This window comes from Mesoplodon mirus, assembly GCF_964341445.2.
Source record: "Mesoplodon mirus genome assembly, chromosome: 5".
In the NCBI taxonomy this organism is placed as follows: domain Eukaryota; kingdom Metazoa; phylum Chordata; class Mammalia; order Artiodactyla; family Ziphiidae; genus Mesoplodon; species Mesoplodon mirus.
Window position 1 is genome coordinate 155,532,823 of NC_138980.1, and position 20,791 is coordinate 155,553,613.

A 20,791-nucleotide genomic window follows, 5' to 3' on the forward strand; every position below is an offset into this window, starting at 1 on the left:
TTGATTTGACATCTCAACCAAACAGGTGTTTTGGGAGAATAAAATCACACTACCTTATAAGGAACTGGGGTAGTCTGGCCTGACTTGGGGAGTATCTAAAGAGAACTTATTCATTGTTCAAGATAACTCTAAATAATGGTAAGCTCTCAGATTTATGGGCTACTATACTCACCATGAAATTAACATATCCTGGAACTTTGGTTAGAAGGGATGTGGGAACTCATTTTGTCTTTTCTCAGTATATGGATGAAGTGTCTGACATGAAAGGAAGTTGCAAGTCTAGAGAGCAAGAGTAATGACTCGTAGGTCAGTTTGCTTCCTGCCCAAGGAGATCTGAAAGCCTAGGGTGCTTTATAATTACTTATATAATAGTTGTTTCTCTAAAGACATTCAAACAGTACCCTGAATTTTTTATGCAAAACAAAACTTTCCTTTATTGATATAATAACAAAAGTGCACCTTGGCCTAACTCATACCAAAATATCATCATTCTGAACTCATAATAACACCTACATTTGCTGAGCATTTACTATATGTGTAGCACTATGCTAAACTGAGCATACACTCAGGTGACTTACCTCACAGGTGCCTTACGGATACTTGTATTATTTGGAAAACTGAATAAATACATGCAAAGTGCTTAGAACTCCACCACCCTATCTCACCTACAGCCTCAGTACGTCCCTTGTTTTGGTCATGTAGAGCCACGCCCTGTGAGGAATGGAAGGAGGTCATGTGCAGGCAGGACTGAACTTACAGGTTGACCCCTATCGCTGGGGATTTCTGTGGTGCGACGGCCCCTGTGCCCATGTCTAATTCATTCTAGTCTACCAGGTTCTACTTTTTTTTTTCATCTGAAAGTTTAAGGGAGCCTCATTTAAAGGAAAATACTCTTCTGAATGTTAAGCTTTGAATCAGCCAAACATTATCAGGAATTCTTTTACATCTTCCCACGAATCTAAAAGATCAAGATTATATAGGTAAAGGCACAAGAAAAGGGCAAGCTTCTGAGGTTGCCTCAGATGGGATGACTGAGAATTCAGACCATAAGAGGTGGTCATTTGACATCTAGTCTGATCTATTCCAGAGTGAATTTTTCCTATAAGAATAAATTCAGGTCTTCTTGGGTTGCCTTCTTTCAGGTGGGAAAAAACCTTATAACCCTGAATGAGTGACTTGGCAAAAGCAGATGGCAGGATCCTTCAAATACCATGCCTGTTCTGTTTTTCTTAGAGATTTATCCATCTATAACCCTGAGATTTCAATGTTCCGCTTGGTTCTGAGCTCTCTAAATCGAAACAATCACATGCCAACATATGTGTCTACAGCTGACCACAGATGGAGTGACTCAGGACTAGGATTTCATTTGAGCTGTATGGCCCTTCTGCATGCATAATATAAAAGGGAAAGTGCATGGAGTCTAAGGGACCTTGTTTTCTGTGTCCTGGAGACCCTTGGACTAAATGAAGCAAATGTGATGGGATCCATAGGAGAGATACATGGGACCTGGGATCAGGCCACACTTTCTGGCCGTGGAAGGCATGCCGTAGACCTGCCAGCTTTATTGTAGAACCCAAGACTTAAAGCTAGGACACATTAAGAGCCCTATACCCCATTCTGTGACAGACCTTTGATAAGGGGCATTGGCAACTCACAGTGTATCCAGTAGGGGGCGACAAGGAAGCAGATTGACAAAACAAGAAAAATGTGAGAAAGAATTGGGATGTTCTTTCCTGTAGAAGAGAAAGCCCCAGAGGAATGGGATGGCTGTCTACTCTTTAAAGCACTCATATAGAAGAGGAAGAAGAGGAATTCTTGTTTGTTCCAACTGTGAAATGTAGGACCAGTGGAAGGAGATTATGGGACAGCCAGGTTTTTCTAGCAGAGCTGTCTGTAGCGCACGAACACTGTGCAGGTTTGTGCCTTTCTTGGTGCTTGATGTGTTGGTTCAGTGGCGGGGGAGAAGGAGACACCAGTAGGGGAGGTTGAAGAGGGATGCCTTCCTTTGGGTGGTAGATTGGACTAGAGATTTACTCAGGTTGTTGCTAATTGTAAAGAGAATGGTTTTATGACTATTTTTAAGTGGGTGAGCAATAAAGGTGGGTTTATGGTCTCTGTACTCCACAAACTATCATTTCCCACATTAACTATTTCATGCATGGAAAGCTTGAGAAACAGGAAGGCTAAGAAGTTTGCAGGGTAATTTAAAAATACTTTCTGGGAGGCGATTGGATCACAAAAGGCAGTGCACGGTGTGGGTGAGAGAGTGGGCCGTGAAAGCAGAGCCCACAGGGATTCAAATCCTTCCTCTGCCCCCATTAAGCTCCATGAACTTGGACAGGCAACCTTAGTTATGCCTTCACTTGTGCGTCTGTGAGATGGAAAGGTTAACCCTTGCTTCCTCCTCCCGCTGTGAGCCTGAAGTCAGTGAATGCACCTAAAATGTGACAACTATGCCAGGTACATAGTGAGCACTCAGTAAAGGCTAGTGATGATTGTTAGGCAAGGAGAAATCATTATCATTTCTTAGGTCCATGAGAGAATTAAACAACAGGGCATCAACTTGCAACAAAAACATGTATGTTTCTTTTGATTTGTGATGTCATGAAAAGGAAGAGTTAAATATGGCTGATTTTTTGATAATAATGGACATTTTTAGGGCCAATTCAGGAGTGATCGATCCTGTAAGTGGAGTGAATGACAGCTGAGCCCCATGAGGCAATGGAAAAAATAGAGTCCAGTGATTTTTTTTTTTTTTTGAGTAGTGGAGCCCAAAGACAATGGAAGTGGAGCCAAGTCCCTGGGATTTCCACCGTTTCCCATGGCTGTATTTTGGCTCCTTGGTTCCCCAAGAGAAATAAAGATCAAGGCTTCATCCAGGTTGCTCATCTGCCCCCACGTTGAAAATGCAGTAACATCTGGCTGACAACTTAATCATCTCTCCCCTAATTGTTTTTCTTATCTTAAGAGCACCTGCATGACCAGGGGAAAAGAAGAGAAAAAGACAAAAGAGGGTTTGTTTCTCATCTTGATCATTGCCTGATAATTTGCACTGAGAGGGCTTGTTGGGGTCGAGGAGCCATTCATCCCCTTTTGGTCCTTCGAATTTCTCAGGCTGTCATCACTTTTTTAGGCTGGCCGCTAATGAAAGGAAGGGGAGAAAGAGTTCAAACACCCCACTCAGGACATATTATGCAGCTTTTGAGATTCTGCCTGCTCATTTATCCAAATGAAATAGATATCGGGAAATAGCAGAGGTCAGCTGTTGAGCAAAATGTTTTCCAGTCCTGGGAGTTACATCACTTTGTTTCTTTGTGAAATAAGGCAGCTCTGTCCTAACTTTAAGTGATCAATCACATGTGATAGGACAGGCTTATCTTTCACGCTCCCAGTAAATACAACAACGAGACCGCAGACAACTCCGGATGGTCTCTCCGGAAGCTGGATGGTGTCAAGAACGGCCATGTAAATTGCTTCCTTTCTCCCTGGATTGTCTCTAAAACCAATATTATTACAAAATGCTAAGAACGGTTACCCTTCATTAGTGTGCTCCTGAATCACGATTCAGTGACTGGGTGATACGCCATCATCATCTGCACATGCGCATCTCGTAGGACTTATTCCTATCCTCAAATTTTGAGTGCAGATGAAACACGAGCGAGAATCAAGTATGAGATGAAAGTTGTTACTCCTGATTGCTTTGTTCTTTCTTTTATTATTTCTTTCTTATATCACTTATGACACTAGCCGTTAAAATCTATCTGCGTGGAAATCTATCCACTATATAGAACATAACATCACTTAATTCACAGAGGGACAAATATATCTGGCAATAGTAACATTTAACTTAAGAGGCACTATTTGGCCAGCTAACTTAGTGACTTAGACTCAGGCAGAATCAGTGCCCCGGTTTCCTTAGGTCAACAATTATTAGTTGTTCTTTTTGTTTGTTACTTTTTTTGTTTTGTTTTTTTAGTTGATATACAATAGTATATATGTTACAGGTGTACAATATAGTGATTCACAAGTTTTAAAGGTTATGCCCCATTTATAGTTATTATAAAATAGTGGCTATATTCCCCGTGGTGTACAATATATCCTTGTAGCTTATTTTATACCTAATAGTTTGTACCTCTGAATCCCATACCCCTCTAGTGCCCTTCCCTCCTTCCCTCTCCCCACTGGTAACCACTAGTTTGTTCTCTGTATCTGTGAGTCTCCTTCTTTTTTTGTTATATTCACTAGTTTGTTGTATATTTTAGATTCCACATATAAGTGATATCACACAGTATTTGTCTTTCTCTGTCTCTTTATTTGACCTAGCACGTATATAGATGGTGGTGAAATTCGGCAGAATTTTCTTCACAAAGATTTTTGTCTGGAAGATTCTGCATACTGACCTGTAAAGAATGCCCATGAAGCCTGTTGGCATAAGATTGTGAACCAGCATGTTATGTTCTCACAGATAGAGAATATGTCATGAAAACATTCAGGGTGATGGTAAACACAGGTGGGATGTAGTGTGACATCTTCAAAGTCTCGTCTCAGCCACATGTGATCACTTGTCAACTCTGCCTAACAACAGTGACCTTAAGACAGCTGTCAGGACTCCATGGAACGAGATCTCCAGAAAGAAGAACATACAGAAACATTTCAGTGAGTGTGGACAGAGGAAGAGAGCATCAGAGCCAACGTCTTGCACACACAGAGCCTGTAGTTGCCAAGACGCTCTCTCCCACTTAGGAGAGAGCCTTTCCCACTTAGGAAAGCTTTAAGATCTATTCCCCTTAATCATAAAAAAGGAATTTACCAGGTTGAATTATTTGAGTTTCGACTTTATTCCTTATTTCACAAAGGATTGCACTTAATCTGTAAATGAGTTCTGATGTTATGAGAATTGAATATTGCAAATGGGTATTATTAAACTTATAAAGAGAGAGGGAAGGATCCTCTTTTAGAAGAATAGTACAGTCTGAGTGGCATCTCTCACTTAATGGGCATAGAGATGCCTATTAAGAAATTTTCTTCCTAGAAATGTTTCTGAATTTAATGGGTCCATTAAATAATTCAAAATTAATATGAGTGCACAACATCTCTGCCCCACAACCTTACTAAAATTAAGGGTGCCAAATCATCCTTCTCTTGCTGTTACTTCACCAGCTGGAGGGTATAGTTCACCCTTGTATTAGACTAACCAATAGGTAGACTCTAATGCCTGACTAATTAGTGCCAGTATTCATCATGACTTTGATAAATCCTAGCCCCTAACGAGATCACTCTTGGCCAGTGACATTCCAATGTAAAAATTGTTAGCAGAGGTTAGCTGGTTGTTGGACCTTCAACTACATATCCCAGTACAAATATTAGGACAAATTGTCATTTTTATGGAACCTCAAGAATTGAACATTTTAGGACTTAACTGAATATGCTGCTCAGTGCTTTTGCCTGAGGACATACTAATCAACAACATATTCTTAAATACCTACCATATGCCACTGCTTTCAAAAACACTTTCAATCTTGAATTGAGGAGGTAGGAGACACATACTTTCTTTTAAAAAGTAAATAACTGTACAGAACTATGTGCAATAAATGTCCAAACGAGAAGCATAGAGGAGTGCCATATGAAGTCACTGTGTGACACCCCCCCCACAGTGCTCCCTAAGCACTTATAATGATAGATGGTTCTTCATCTGCTCACTTGTGTGCAATTGTACCACCACACTGGACGGGAAGCTTCATGAGGGCAGGGCCAGTAACTCTGTTATTACCACGTCTGTTCTATTCACCTGGCCTGTAACTAGCAATCAGTAAAAGACTGTCACGCAGATGAAGCTACATAGAGGAAGTTAATATTAAAAGATGGGCAAAATTTTAAAACACGTGGAAGTTTAATGTCAGGATGAACAGATGAACCAAACCAGAAAGCAAGGATTAGCTTGGCAAATATATCCTTTCATTTTCTCAGCAAACGTTTGCAGCTCCCTCACCGTGTGCTCTGCATGGGCAGAATGGGTACCAAGGGGAAGAAACACCATTCCTGTGGGCAGAGGAGAGATTTTGAGACCAGCCCGGGTGGTGTGAGGTGGGACAGGGCTGACTGGGATTAGAAATGGTCAGAGCTGTGAGGAATCGAGTTCACTAGGTGGGAAGAGCCTTGAGACCTTTGTCCTGAGGACAGGGAAAACCAGCAAAAGATTTAAACTAAGGAAGGTTGAAAAGTCATTGGAAAGGTCCCAGGAGTTCTTAGGACATCCTTGCTAGGAGACAGTTCGTTACTGATGGAAACTTTAGCCAGGATGCACACACTTTAAGAACTGCTATCTCAAAACTTTCCGTGAGATATATATTCACCCAGTCAGAATTCCCAGGGCTGGATTATATTTGCACTTCTATTTCATTTTTACTTAACCAGTATGTTAATATTAACCGTGATTTGTAATGTTTTCATAAATACAGCTTGTTTCTTTAAATATTGTATTTCTAAGAAGCTTTAGGGCATTGTTAAAACGTGGTTTGAATATATTCATAGACAAAAGTCTTTTCTAGCAGCCTACACTTTCATTTCATAATATATTTCAATGGAATAATGGAATTTTCATCATAGAGCAAGCACACATTGCTAGAATTCATCTGCTCCATTACATTTATGTAAAGTCACACAGTCACACAACGAACATCAATAACTAAACCACCCCTTCCCAATACTGCTTCCTATGGAACATACAGTGAAATTTTTGCATTTTGTATAGGCAGCCAGATTTTAACAGTGTATATTCTGGTTGCAAGCTAGTTCTTTCACAGGCCACATAACTATCCTTGGGCCCCATGAATCCTGCGAACTATAGCTAATGGCACAAATATACACCACCTTGTTATAAGGTGTTTATGACATATAAGAGCCAAGTATATTTGGCTTCTAAGTGCAAGTGGGAAAATGGAGAAGGTCCAGTGTAGAAATGCTCCTTAATATCTTCTTTCCTGAAGGCTTAGTTTGCAACCAGTGGCAAAAATCTGGTTTCAAGAAGGTTAAACTTGGAACAATATAAAAACAAATAACCCAATTTTTAAAATAGGCAAAGCATATGAATAGGCATATCTCCAAAGAAGATATCCAAATGGTCAATAAGCACATGAAAAAATGTTCAACATCAGGACTTCCCTGGTGGCGCAGTGGTTGAGAGTCCGCCTGCCGATGCAGGGGACACGGGTTCGTGTCCCGGTCCGGAAAGATCCCACATGCGCGGAGCGGCTGGGCCCGTGAGCCATGGCTGCTGAGCCTGCGCGTCCAGAGCCTGTGCTCCGCAACGGGAGAGGCCACAACAGTGAGAGGCCCGCGTACCGCAAAAAAAAAAAAAAAAAAAAAAAGATGTTCAACATCAGTATTCACTAGAGAAATATGAATCAGAACCATAATGTGATACTAATACTTCATACCCATTAGAATGACTGTAATTAAAATGACAGACAATAGCAAGTGTTGGTGAGGATGTGAAGAAATTAGAACACTCATATTATGTTGATGGAGGTACAAAATGTTGCAGCCACTTCAGAAAACAATTTGGCAATTCCTCAAAAAGTTAAGCATAAAGTTACAACATGACCCAGCAATTCCAATACTAAGTATGTACCCCCCAAAATTGAAAACAGATACACAAACAAATATGTGTATGTGAACGTTCATAGCAACACTATTCACACTATCCAAAAGGAAGAAACAACACAAATGTCTATCACCAGATAAAAGGGTAAACAAAATGTAATGATCCAGACAATGGAATAGTATTCAGCCATAGAAAGGGATGAAATACCAATACATACTATGACGTAGATGGATCTCAAAAATATTATGCAAAGTGAAAGGATCCAATCACCAAACACTATATATTTGCTGATTCCATTTATATAAAATGTCCAGAATAGGTAAATCCATAGAGACGAAAAGTAGATTACTGGCTGCCAGGAACTTGTGGAGCGGGTAATGGGGAGAAGTAACTATTGATGTTACAGGGTTTCTTTTGGTTGTGATAAAAATGTTCTGAAATTGATTGTGGCGATGGACGCTCAACCTTGAGAACATACCCAAAAAACACTGACTTGTGTGCTTTAAAAAGGTGAATTTTGTGGTATGTGAATTATTTCTTCATTTAAAAAATTAAAAAGGACTTTTAAAAAAGTGAAACTTGGAATTGTTGATGGTTTTTTGAAGCAGATGAGCATGTAGTGAAATTAGTTCTTGGTTTTGGGGAAAGCCATGAAAAAAGATTGTAATTGGGAGAAGTTAGAAACAAAGAGATGGACGAGTCAAAGAAGTCTGGGAAAGAATCTGATGATAACAAGAGACGGTACACAGGGAGACTAAGTTGAGGTTCATGAAAACAATCAGGCAGATTATATGAGGAGGGTGTGTGTGTGTATTTGTAATATATATATGCACATATATAATATTATACCTTAGATCCTATAGTATATAGTTTATAATTATATAGTATATAATATAATTATATAGTATATAATTATATACTATATATATTATATAGTGTATATATATATATATATATATATATATATATATATATATAATGTATATATATTCACATGGGGAAAATTCTCAAAAAATATACCACCCAAATGTTAACAGCAGTTGTCCCTGTTTAGTGGGATTTTGGGGGATTTAATTCCTTTTCTTCCTTTTGCTTCTCAGTATTCTCTTACTTTGTGTGCAGTGATCATAGAGTAATAGTTAAGTAGGAAGTGAAAAAAGTGAGGGTGGAAGGCTGTTGCTTGAGAAAGTGCACTCTCTGATCAGACCAAGAAAGTAGGGGCAGTTTTTGAAGTCTTACTAACTAATAATGCCCTACTTGAGAAGACTTGTTGTCACATTGGGAGAAAACAGAGTAAAGTGGGCATCACTGCAGAAGAGATTGGCATGACAAGGCCTCTGAAATGCTAATGCTTAAAAGGCTTGTTCTTAGAAATTCTGGAGGCAAAGCATACAAAAGGCTTTTTCCCCTTGTTTACCAGGTTCTCCCTTGGTTTGAGGCATCCATATGTATACGCTATATAAGCCACTAGGTACTGGGCCTATTACAGATCTATCTATGTATCTATCTATGTATCTATGTATCTATCTATCTTTAATCTTACTATGTCTACAAGGCAGTTGACACCTAAAAGTCATGAAACTTAATTTGCTAAGTCATAAAATAATTTTAAAATCACCCTTAAGATTATACACGTGCCAGGCCCTTCACCTGAGCTGAGCATCTATCATTGACTAAGCCAAACCTCTTCTTGCATCTATGGGCTTACAGTCTAGTCAAGCAGGAGCGAGGAAGAAGCTAGTCCACATATGACAAGTCCCACAGGCTTTGTGGAGCTCAGGGTGGGGCTCTTACCCATAATCTCCAGTCTGAAGCTGGAGGGGAGAGACAAGGGCCTCATCTTGGAGGAGTTCCCAAGGGTAAAGTCAAGTTGGTAGGTCCCAAAACAGGTTATGAAAGCAAGGGCCTGGTCAGACAATAGGAGCCAAGAGATGGAGCCCAAACAGAGTGGCTTCAATGTGGGGCAGAGGCAAGGGGTTCCCTGGAGAAGGAGGTGGAAGAAAGGGAGTGACAGAGGTTGGGGCAAAATGGCAGAGTCTCTGCATCTGGGCCTGGCTTTGAGCTAGAGGAGGTTCACAGCAGCATTGTTTGTAAGAAAAAAATGTGGGAAACATCCATCAACAGGAATGAACAAGTTGATTGGGGGTGTGGGGTTCAAATCATCACGGAAAATTAATAAACCAGAACAGCATGGGTCAACATAGGAAATGAAGAACAACAACAAAAATCTACCCTTAAAAGGAACGCATAGTGACAATCATTTCTTTCTTTCCCTTTTCTTTCACAATTTGTTTGCTGAAACATCAGTTGACGTGTCTTTAGTTGAATGTGACATGTCCTTTTGAAGGAACAAGAGGCAGACAAGTTTCAGCTACCAAAAATAAAAGAGAAACTGGGAAGAATTTAACTTCTGAACTAGAAGGTCACTCTTGCCAGCGGCCTTTGAGTAGGGTAAGGTTCTGCATTTTGTTTCCCAGTTTTTTTTTCCTTAAATAAATAGCCGTGGAATTCAGGCCAGTCTTGCCCCTTGAGTTCTTAAATGATTCTGCCAAATCCCTTAGAATTGAGTTGTGCAGGGTCCAGCAGACCTGCTTTGGCTGTTTCTCCTTCCCTGGAATGACTCTCCCTAGGGAACCAGATCAAAGCTAAGGAAGAGAAAAGGCAGGTGATGAAAGGATCCTGTGCCTAAAATAATAATTTCGTTTTGTCTGCCTGCCATCCCACCATCACAGTGAAGGATTTCTAGATTGTAAGAGGCCCTAATAAAGATGAACCCAGCCCTGAAAGGTATTGAATTTTATCAGTCAGCATCCAGGTGAATGTTCCTGGAGATCAAGAATGATAAATAAACCACAGATGGGATGTGGGGTGGGGATGAGGGAAGAGGGGTAGGAGACAGAACAAGGACAAAAGGGGCAAAAAGTGTGAATAAGACATACTTCCCCAACCAGTCAAGTTTCTCCAAGGCTCACATTTCTGGAGACCATCTTAAGAACAACTGTAGCAACAAACAACAACTAACCAAGCCGAATGTCAGTTGGTACAACCACTGTGGAAAACAGTACGGAGGTTCTTCAGAAAACTAAAAATAGAATTATCATATGATCCAGCAATCCCACTCCTGGGCATATATCTGGAGAAAACTATAATTCAAAAAGATATATGCACCCCCGTGTTCATAGCAGTACTATTGACAATAGCCAAGACATGTAAGCCACATAAATGTCCATCAACAGATGAATGGATAAAGAAGATGTGGTACATATATACAATGGAATATTAGCCATAAAAAAGAACAAAATAATACCATTTGCAGCAATATGGATGCAACTAGAGATTATCATACTAAGTGAAGTAAGTCAAAAAGAGAAAGACAAACACCATATGATATCATTTATAGGTGGAATCTAAAACATGACACAAATGAACCTAGCTATGAAACAGAAACAGAATCACGGACATAGAGAACAGACTGGTGGTTGCCAAGGGGGAGACGGTCATGGGAAGGGAGTTGGGATCAGCAGATGTAAGCTTTTATATATAGAATGGATAAACAACAAGGTCCTACTGTATAGCACAGAGAACTATATTCAATATCCTATGATAAACCATAATGGAAAAGAATATTAAATATATATATATATATGTATGTATGTATAAGTTAATCACTTTGCTGTACAGCAGAAATTAACACAACATTGTAAATCAACTATACTTCAATTTAAAAAAAAATAAAACTTAAAAAGAAAGCCAGGCAATAAGTAAATAAGAGAAAAAGAAAATCTAAACCACACAGCCTAAGTATCAGAAACTTTCTTATTATCCACAAAGTTAAAGCAAAAATGAATTGGTTACATTTTCATAGACTCCCTTCCTGAACCGGAAGCCATTTATGCTTCAATAAAAATATTAACTTTTTCCTCAGAACAAATCAAGTCCTGTCACTCTGGAGGACAAAGTGCTTCCGGCAGTGAAAGCAGACACGAGGCTCCACTATGGGTAGCGGTCAGCAGGGTCCATCCGGTGTGGGGAGGGACCTCTTGCTGCTGTGGAAACTGTGGGGAGACTGAAGTAGTCCCCACAGCACAGGGGCCCTGCAGGGACAGGGCAGTTTGAGAAGGGCTCCATGGTGTGAGAAGGCCATTCGGAACCACAGGAGAATGGAGTATCAGGGTGAGAACAGTTCTACCCCAACTCCCAAAGGGAGAATTGTGTTGAAAGGACCAACTGGAGGGAAGCAATGACCTTCAGTCAGCCCCAGGTGACCTCACAGTAGGGCAGCAGGGGGAAAAATGCCCAAAACACTCCTTCCCTCCATCCATCTCCTGCCAAGGCTGCCTGTGGGCCAAATTCTTCCTAGAAGTCAGAAGGCAAGAGAGCCCCTCAAAGGAGTCCAGATAGCCCAGAGCAGGAAGCATCGTTTTAGTTTTCTAGAAGCATACCCCTCACAGGCACCTCAGCCCCTCTTTGTAAACAGCCTGCTTACTGTGGTTGGGGGAGAAAAATTGACAGTTTGGGTTTTTTTGTTGTTGTTGTTTATTTTTTAATGTTTTTATTGGAGTATAATTACTTTACAATGTTGTGTTAGATTCTGCTATATAACAAAGTGAATCAGCTAGATGCATACATATATCCCCATATCTCCTCCCTCTTGTATCTCCCTCCCACCCTCGCTATCCCACCCCTCTAGGTGGTAACAAAGCACCAAGCTGATCTCCCTGTGCTATGCAGCAGCTTCCCACTAGCTATCTATTTTATATTTGGTACTGTATATATGTCCATGCCACTCTCTCACTTCGTCCCAGCTTACCCTTCCCCCTCGCCATGTCCTCAAGTCCATTCTCTACGTCTGTGTCTTTATTCCTGTCCTGCCCCTAGATTCCTGAGAACCATTTTTTTTTTTTAGATTCCATATATATGTGTTAGCATATGGTACTTGATTTCTCTTTCTGACTTACTTCACTCTGTATGACAGTCTCTAGGTCCATCCACCTCACTACAAATAACTCAGTTTCATTTCCTTTTATGGCTGAGTAATAGTCCATTGTATATATGTGCCACATCTTCTTTATCCATTCATCTGTCGATGGACACTTAGGTTGCTTCCATGTCCTGGCTATTATAAATAGTGCTGCAATGAACATTGTGGAAAACGACTCTTTTTGAATTATGGTTTTCTCAGGGTATATGCTCAGTAGTGGGATTGCTGGGTCATATGGTAGTTCTATTTTTAGTTTTTTAAGGAACCTCCATACTGTTCTCCATAGTGGCTGTATCAATTTACATTCCCACCAACAGTGCAAGAGGGTTCCCTTTTCTCCACACCCTCTCCAGCACTTATTGATTGTAGATTATTTGATGATGGCCATTCTGACTGGTGTGAGGCGATACCTAATTGTAGTTTTGACTTGCATTTCTCTAATGATTAGTGATGTTGAGCATCATTTCATGTGTTTGTTGGCAATCTGTATATCTTCTATGGAGAAATGTCTATTTAGGTCTTCTGCCCATTTTTGGATTGGGTTGTTTGTTTTTTACATATAGAGCTGCATGAGCTGCTTGTATATTTTAGAGATTAATCCTTGGTCAGTTGCTTCATTTGCAAATATTTCTTCCCATTCTGAGGGTTGTCTTTTCATCTTGCTTATGGTTTCTTTTTCAGTGCAAAAGCTTTTAAGTTTCATTAGGTCCCATTTCTTTGTTTTTATTTCCATTTCTCTAGGTCAAAAATGATCTTGCTGTGATTTATGTCATAGAGTATTCTGCCTATGTTTTCCTCTAAGAGTTTATAGTGTCTGGCCTTACTTTTAGGTCTTTAATCCATTTTGAGTTTATTTTTGTGTATGGCGTTAGGGAGTGTTCTAATTTCATTCTTTTACATGTAGCTGTCCAGTTTTCCCAGCACCACTTATTTAAGAGGCTCTCTTTTCTCCATTGTATATTCTTGCCTCCTTCTTCAAAGATAAAGTGACCATAGGTGCATGGGTTTATCTCTGGGCTTTCTCTCCTGTTCCACTGATGTATATTTATCTTTTTCTGCCACTCCCATACTGTCTTGATTACTGTAGCTTTGTAGTATAGTTTGAAGTCTGGGAGCCTGATTCCTCTAGCTCCATTTTTTTTTTCTCAAGATTGATTTGGCTATTTGGGGTCTTTTGTGTTTCCATACAAATTGTGAAATTTTTTGTTCTAGTTCTGTGAAAAATGCCATTGGTAGTTTGATAGGGATTGCATTGAATCTGTAGATTGCTTTGGGTAGTATAGTCATTTTCACAATGTTGATTCTTCCAATCTAAGAATATGGTATATCTCTCCATCTGTTTGTATCATCTTTAATTTCTCTCATAAATGTCTTATAGTTTTCTGCATTCACGTCTTTTGTCTCCTTAGCTAGGTTTATTCCTAGGTATCTTATTCTTTTTGTTGCAATGGTAAATGGGAGTGTTTCCTTAACTTCTCTTTCAGATTTTCATCATTAGTGTATAGGAATGTAAGAGATTTCTATGCATTAATTTTGTATCCTGCTACTTCACCAAATTCATTGGTTAGCTCTAGTAGTTTTCTGGTAGCATCTTTAGGATTCTCTATGTATAGTATCATGTCATCTGCAAACAGTGACAGCTTTACTTCTTCTTTTCCAATTTGGATTGCTTTTATTTCCTTTTCTTCTCTGATTGCTGTGGCTAAAATTTCCAAAACTAGGTTGAATAATAGTGGTGAGAGTGGACAACCTTGTATTTTTCCTGATCTTAGAGGAAGTGGTTTCAGTTTTTCACCATTGAGAACGATGTTTGCTGTGGGTTTGTCATATATGGCCTTTATTATGTTGAGGTAAGTTCCCTCTATACCTAGTGGTTTATCAATTTTGTTTATCTTCTCAATGAACCAGCTTTTAGTTTTATTGATTTTAGCTATAGTTTCCTTCATTTCTTCTTCATTTATTTCTGATCTGATATTTATGATTTCTTTCCTTCTGCTAACTGTGGGGATTTTTTGTTCTTCTTCCTCTAATTGCTTTAGCTGTAAGGTTAGGTTGTTTATTTGAGATGTTTCTTGTTTCTTGAGGTAGGATTTTATTGCTATAAACTTCCTTCATAGAACTGCTTTTGCTGCATCCCATAGGTTTGGGGCCATCATGTTTTCATTGTCATTTGTTTCTAGGTATTTTTTTAATTTCCTCTTTGATTTCTTCAGTAATCTCTTGGTTATTTACTAGTGTATTGTTTAGCTTCCATGTGTTTGTATTTTTTACAGATTTTTTCTTGTAATTGATATCTAGTCTCATAGCATTATGGTCGGAAAAGACACTTGATGCGATTTCAATTTTCTTAAATTTACCAATTTAAGGCTTGATTTGTGACCCAAGATATGATCTATCCTGGAGAATGTTCCATGAGCACTTGAGAAGAATGTGTATTCTGTTGTTTTGGATGGAATGTCCTATAAATATCAATTAAGTTCATCTTGTTTAGTGTGCCATTTAAAGCTTGTGTTTCCTTATTTTTCACTTTGGATGACCTGTCCATTGGTGAAAATGGGGTGTTAAAGTCCCTTACTATGATTGTGTTACTGTCGATTTCCCCTTTTATGGCTGTTAGCATTTGCCTTATGTATTCAGGTGCTCCTATGTTGGGTGCATAAATATTTACAATTATTATGTCTTCTTCTTGGATTGATCCCTTGAGCATTATGTAGTGTCCTTCTTTGTCTCTTGTAATAGTCTTTATTTTAAAGTCTATTTTGTCTGATATAAGAATTGCTACTCCAGCTTTCTCTTGATTTCCATTTGCATGAAATATCTTTTTCCCTCCCCTCACTTTCAATCTGTGTGTGTCCCTAGGTCTGAAGTGGGTCTCTTGTGGACAGCATATACACAGGTCTTGTTTTTGCATTCATGTAGCCAGTCTATGTTTGTTTGGAGCATTTAATCCATTTACATTTAAGGTAATTATCGATATGTATGTTCCTATTACCATTTTCTTAATTGTTTTGGGTTTGTTATTATAGGTCTTTTCCTTCTCTTGTGTTTCCTGCCTAGAGAAGTTCCTTTAGCATTTGCTGTAAAGCTGGCTTGGTGGTGCTGAATTCCCTTAGCTTTTGCTAGTCTGTAAAGGTTTTAATTTCTCTGTCAAATCTGAATGAGATCCTTGCTGGGTACAGTAATCTTGGTTGTAGGTTTTTCCCTTTCATCACTTTAAATAGGTCCTGCCACTCCCTTCTGGCTTGCAGAGTTTCTGCTGAAAGATCAGGTGTTAACCTTATGGGGATTCCCTTGTATGTTATTTGTTGCTTTTCCTTGCTGCTTTTGATGTTTTTTCTTTGTATTTAATGTTTGAAAATTTGATTAATATGTCTTGGTGTGTTTCTCCTTGGATTTATCCTATAAATCCAAGGAGACACTCTGCACTACCTGGACTTGATTGACTATTTCCTTTCCTATATTAGGGAAGTTCTCAGCTATCATCTCTTCAAATATTTTCTCAGTCCCTTTCTCTTTCTCTTCTTCTATAATTCGAATGTTCATGTGTTTAATGTTGTCCCAGAGGTCTCTGAGACTGTCCTCAATTCTTTTCATTCCTTTTTCTTTATTCTGCTCTGTGGTAGTTATTTCCACTATTTTATCTTCCAGGTCACTTATCTGCTCTTCTGCCTCAGTTATTCTGCTATTGATTCCTTCTAGAGAATTTTTAATTTCATTTATTGTGTTGTTCATCATTGTTTGTTTGCTCTTTAGTTCTTCTAGGTCCTTGTTAAACGTTTCTTTTATTTCCTCCATTCTATTTCCAAGATTTTGGATCATCTTTACTATCATTACTCTGAATTTTTTTTCAGGTAGACTGCCTATTTCCTCTTCATTTGCTTGGTCTGCTTGGTTTTTACTTTGCTCCTTCATCTGTGTGTATTTCTCTGTCTTCTCATTTTGCTTAACTTACTGTGTTTTGGGTCTCCTTTTCACAGACTGCAGGTTCGTAGTTCCTGTTGTTTTTGGTGTCTGCCCCCAGTGGCTAATGTTGGTTCAGTGAGTTGTGTAGGCTCCCTGGTGGAGGGGACTGGTGCCTGTGTTCTGGTGGATGAGGCTGGATCTTGTCTTTCTGGTGGGCAGGACCATGTCCAGTGGTGTGTTTTGGGGTATCTGTGAACTTATTATGATTTTAGGCAGCCTCTTTTCTAATGGGTGGGGTTATGTTCCTGTCTTGTTAGTTGTTTGGCATAGGGTGTCCAGCACTGGAGCTTGCTGGTTGTTGAGTGGAGCTGGGTCTTAGTGTTGAGATGGAACTGTCTGGGAGAGTGTTCGCTGATTGATATTACATGGGGCCTGGAGGTCTCTGTTGGTCCAATGTCCTGAACTCGGCTCTCCTACCTCAGAGGCTCAGGCCTGACACCCAGCCAGAGCACCAAGTCCCTGTCAGCCTCATGGCTCAGAAGAAAAGGGAGAAAAAAAAAAGAGAGAAAGAAAAATAAATAAATAAAATAAAATAAAGTTATTAGAATAAAAAATATTATTTAAAAAATTAAGAATTGATAAGAAAAAGAAGAGAGCAGGGCTTCCCTGGTGGCGCAGTGGTTGGGAGCCTGCCTGCCAATGAAGGGGACACGGGTTCGAGCCCTGGTCTGGGAGGATCCCACATGCCGTGGAGCGACTGGGCCCGTGAGCCACAATTACTGAGCCTGCGCGTCTGGAGCCTGTGCTCGGCAACGAGAGGCCGCGATAGTGAGAGGCCCGCGCACCGCGATGAAGAGTGGCCCCCGCTTGCCACAACTAGAGAAAGCCCTCGCACAGAAATGAAGACCCAACACAGCCATAAATAAATAAATAAATAAATATTTTTTTAAAAAAAGAAGAGAGCAATAAAACCAATAAACAAATCCAGCAATGATGACAAGCACTAAAACCTATACTAAGATAAACCTAAAAATCTGAAACTAGTCTGTTGCAGATGCAAACCCCAAGTCTACAGTTGCTCCCAACGTCGACTGCGTCAATTTTGGGTGATTCGTTGTCTATTCCAGTATTCCACAGATGCAGGGTACATCAAGTTGACTGTGGAGATTTAATCCGCTGCTCCTGAGGCTGCTGGGAGAGATTTCCCTTTCTCTTCTTTGTTCGCACAGCTCCTGGGGTTCAGCTTTGGATTTGGCCCTGCCTCTGCGTATAGGTCGCCTGAGGGCGTCTGTTCTTCGCCCAGCCAGGAGGGGGTTAAAGAAGCCGCTGATTAGGGGGCTCTGGCTCACTCGGGCCAGGGGGAGGGAGGGGTACAGCATGCGGGGCGAGCCTGCAGTGGTAGAGGCCGGCGTGACATTGCAACAGCCTGAGACATACCGCGTATTCTCCTGGGGAAGCTGTCCCTGGATCACGGGACCCTGGCAGTGGCAGGCTGCACAGGCTACCGGGAGGGGAGATGTGGATAGTGACCTGTGCTTGCACACAGGATTCTTGGTGGTGGCAGCAGCGGCCTTAGCGTCTCATGCCCGTCTCTGGGGTACGCGCTGATAGCCACAGCTCACGCCCATCTCTGGAGCTCGTTTAGGCGGTGCTCTGAATCCCCTCTCCTTGTGCACCCCGAAACCGTGGTCTCTTCAGCCCCCGCCCGCCCCGGCGGGCGAGCAGACAAGCCTCTCGGGCTGGTGAGTGCTGGTCGGTACCGATCCTCTGTGCGGGAATCTCTCCGCTTTGCCCTCCGCACCCCTGTTGCTGCGCTCTCCTCCACAGCTCCGAAGCTCCCCGCCTCCGCCCCCCACAGTCTCCGCCCACAAAGGGGCTACCTATTGTGTGGAAACCTTTCCTCCTTCACAGCTCCCTCCCAGAGGTGCAGATGCCATATCTATTCTTTTATCTTTGTTTTTTTTTTTTTTTTTTGCCCTACCCAGGTACGTGGGGATTTTTTTGCCTTTTGGGAAGTCTGAGGTCTTCTGCCAGTGTTCAGTAGGTGTTCTGTAGGAGTTGTTCCACATGTAGATGTATTTTTGATGTATTTGTGGGGAGGATGGTGACCTCCACGTGTTACTTCTCCACCATCTTGAAGGTCTTCCCCGTTTTTGATATTGCCACAACTTATTGAGTACGTAGTACAGCTTTGCTCTGGTTTAAGAAACCCTGGTGTTTCAAGACACACACTTAGATGAGATTATTTACACCGAGGAAAAGAAACCTTTACTTTTTCAAAATGAAGTTTCTTTAAGATACTCCCAGAGTGAGTGGAGCCAAGGGCTTATTTAGAAACTGTGGTGGTCCCTAGGGAAGATATTTTAAGAAATGCCCCTTCACCTAATGCATATGATGAGCTTCTAATGATTCCTGAAGTCTGTTCCCACCAGCAGATCAGTTATTTTCCTCAGATTCAAATTTTGCAATCAAAATCCATAGCATACACACTGCTGCTTATATTGTAGCACATAGCATCTATCCTATCACTTCAATTTGGGTGATTTCTTAAATGGATTACGGGATCACAACTGTATGTTCTCAACAGAACCTCTTGACTAAGCCAAAATTTTACATTCTTATAAGCCTCCATGAATCAGTTTTCCTTAGTGATATTCTGTAACACTACACCATAGGAAATTAAGTGGCAGCGTCTGAAAGAACTACTCTCCCTATCATAGAGACTGAGCCTTAGACTAAATCATTAGGCAGCACACAGGAAACTCATGCTCTAGATGAATTCACAGAAGTGCCTCAGGCTGCTTGCATTTAGGAGTGCTAAGTGCAGACTATGCAAGCAAAGTGGCCACCGTGAAAGAGCACACTGTGTAGAAGTGGAAAGCATTCCATACCACCTGATGATTTGTGAGTACTAAGTGGTGTCTAGGAGTTGCATGATAATTCAGAAAGTTTAGGGTAACAAACAAAGTGGAAGCCAATCTAGTGGGTAGTGGTAAATCAGTAATTGATTTGAGATCTTTCACAATATTGCCTCATAAGCGTCTTTAGTAAAGTTGTTTCAGTGACTACACCGCTCTCCAAGACGGCAATGGTCAAACAAGAGGTACTGTTAATGGCATGGGGGGATATGCAGTGTGACTCCTTGGTGGTTAAGCTCCTGGTACAGATCCATTTCACACTACTATGAATTCATGTCTTCATTATTAATTTACATCATTAGGACTCCTGCTGTTCCAAAGTCATTGTCTTGAGATTTCCTGGACCATTCTCAAGAATCAGAAGCTAGTGTACAGAAATTAATATTTTTATATTGACCCAATTACCACACCAAGTACTTATAAGCATGAAATGTCTTTTTGACTTAGTGAGAAACTAATAAAGAAAACCTTGAATATCTAATAAAATAAAATCTTTCTGCATAGATTATGGATAATAGGGCTACACGGTCAGGTGGAGACTCCGATACACTTTCCATCTACATTTGACAAGCGTCCACACTGTGCCTTGGGTCATTCAATTCCTCGTTGATCTTCCTGGAAGAAAAGTCTATGCAAAACTTAGCACTAATCAAACTAATATGAGACTGATTAGCTACAATGCTACTGCAGGAAATCATCCTTAGTAGGAGACCTGTAATCGATTACTGATTTACCACCACCCACTAGAATTGGTTTCTTGGTCATCATTTAATGAAGGGTTTTCAGTTAAGCACTTGAGAAGAAGCATTTGCTCTGCCACTGCAATCATCCAGAGTGTCATGAAGACCCTGCTTTCGAGGATCCGAGTTGTGGGATCCTGATTCACGGGCAGTCTAACCAATATCTGAACAGAGGACAAACTTGTGGGTTTATATCGAAGTCCTATATCAACATTATATATCAAGTGAATAAAGGAAATGTCAAATTGGAACATGTAGCATCATTTTGTCAAATCTGCAGCATGTCAATCCGTGATGTAGTCACACCATAAATAAAACAAGATCTTCAGAAGTCCCAGGGCTACTTAATTCTGCCATAATTTTTTTTTTCAGAAAGGACAACCATTTCTCGGCCTTTTCATTGCTTCTCTTGGAATGAAATATTTCCGTTATTTTCAGTTCAAAATATGATCTAATTTCCATTGTAATTTCTTCTTAGACTGATGGGTTTATTAAAAGTAAATATTTGATTTATAGATGTTTGGGGATTTTCTAGTTACGTCTCTGATATTGATTCCTAACTTAATTCTATCACAGTTTTCCTTGTACGATACTTCTACATAGTAAGCAATCAGTAAATATTTGATGCAGGCATGAATGAATGAAT

General features: G+C 40.3%; 1 protein-coding gene across 2 annotated transcripts in view; it reads left to right on the forward strand.

The window, feature by feature from the left end:
* PRLR (prolactin receptor) overlaps nucleotides 1-20,791 on the forward strand; it is a 182,266-nt gene that overhangs the window by 52,939 nt on the left and 108,536 nt on the right. The gene's annotated exons all lie outside the window — the stretch shown is intronic.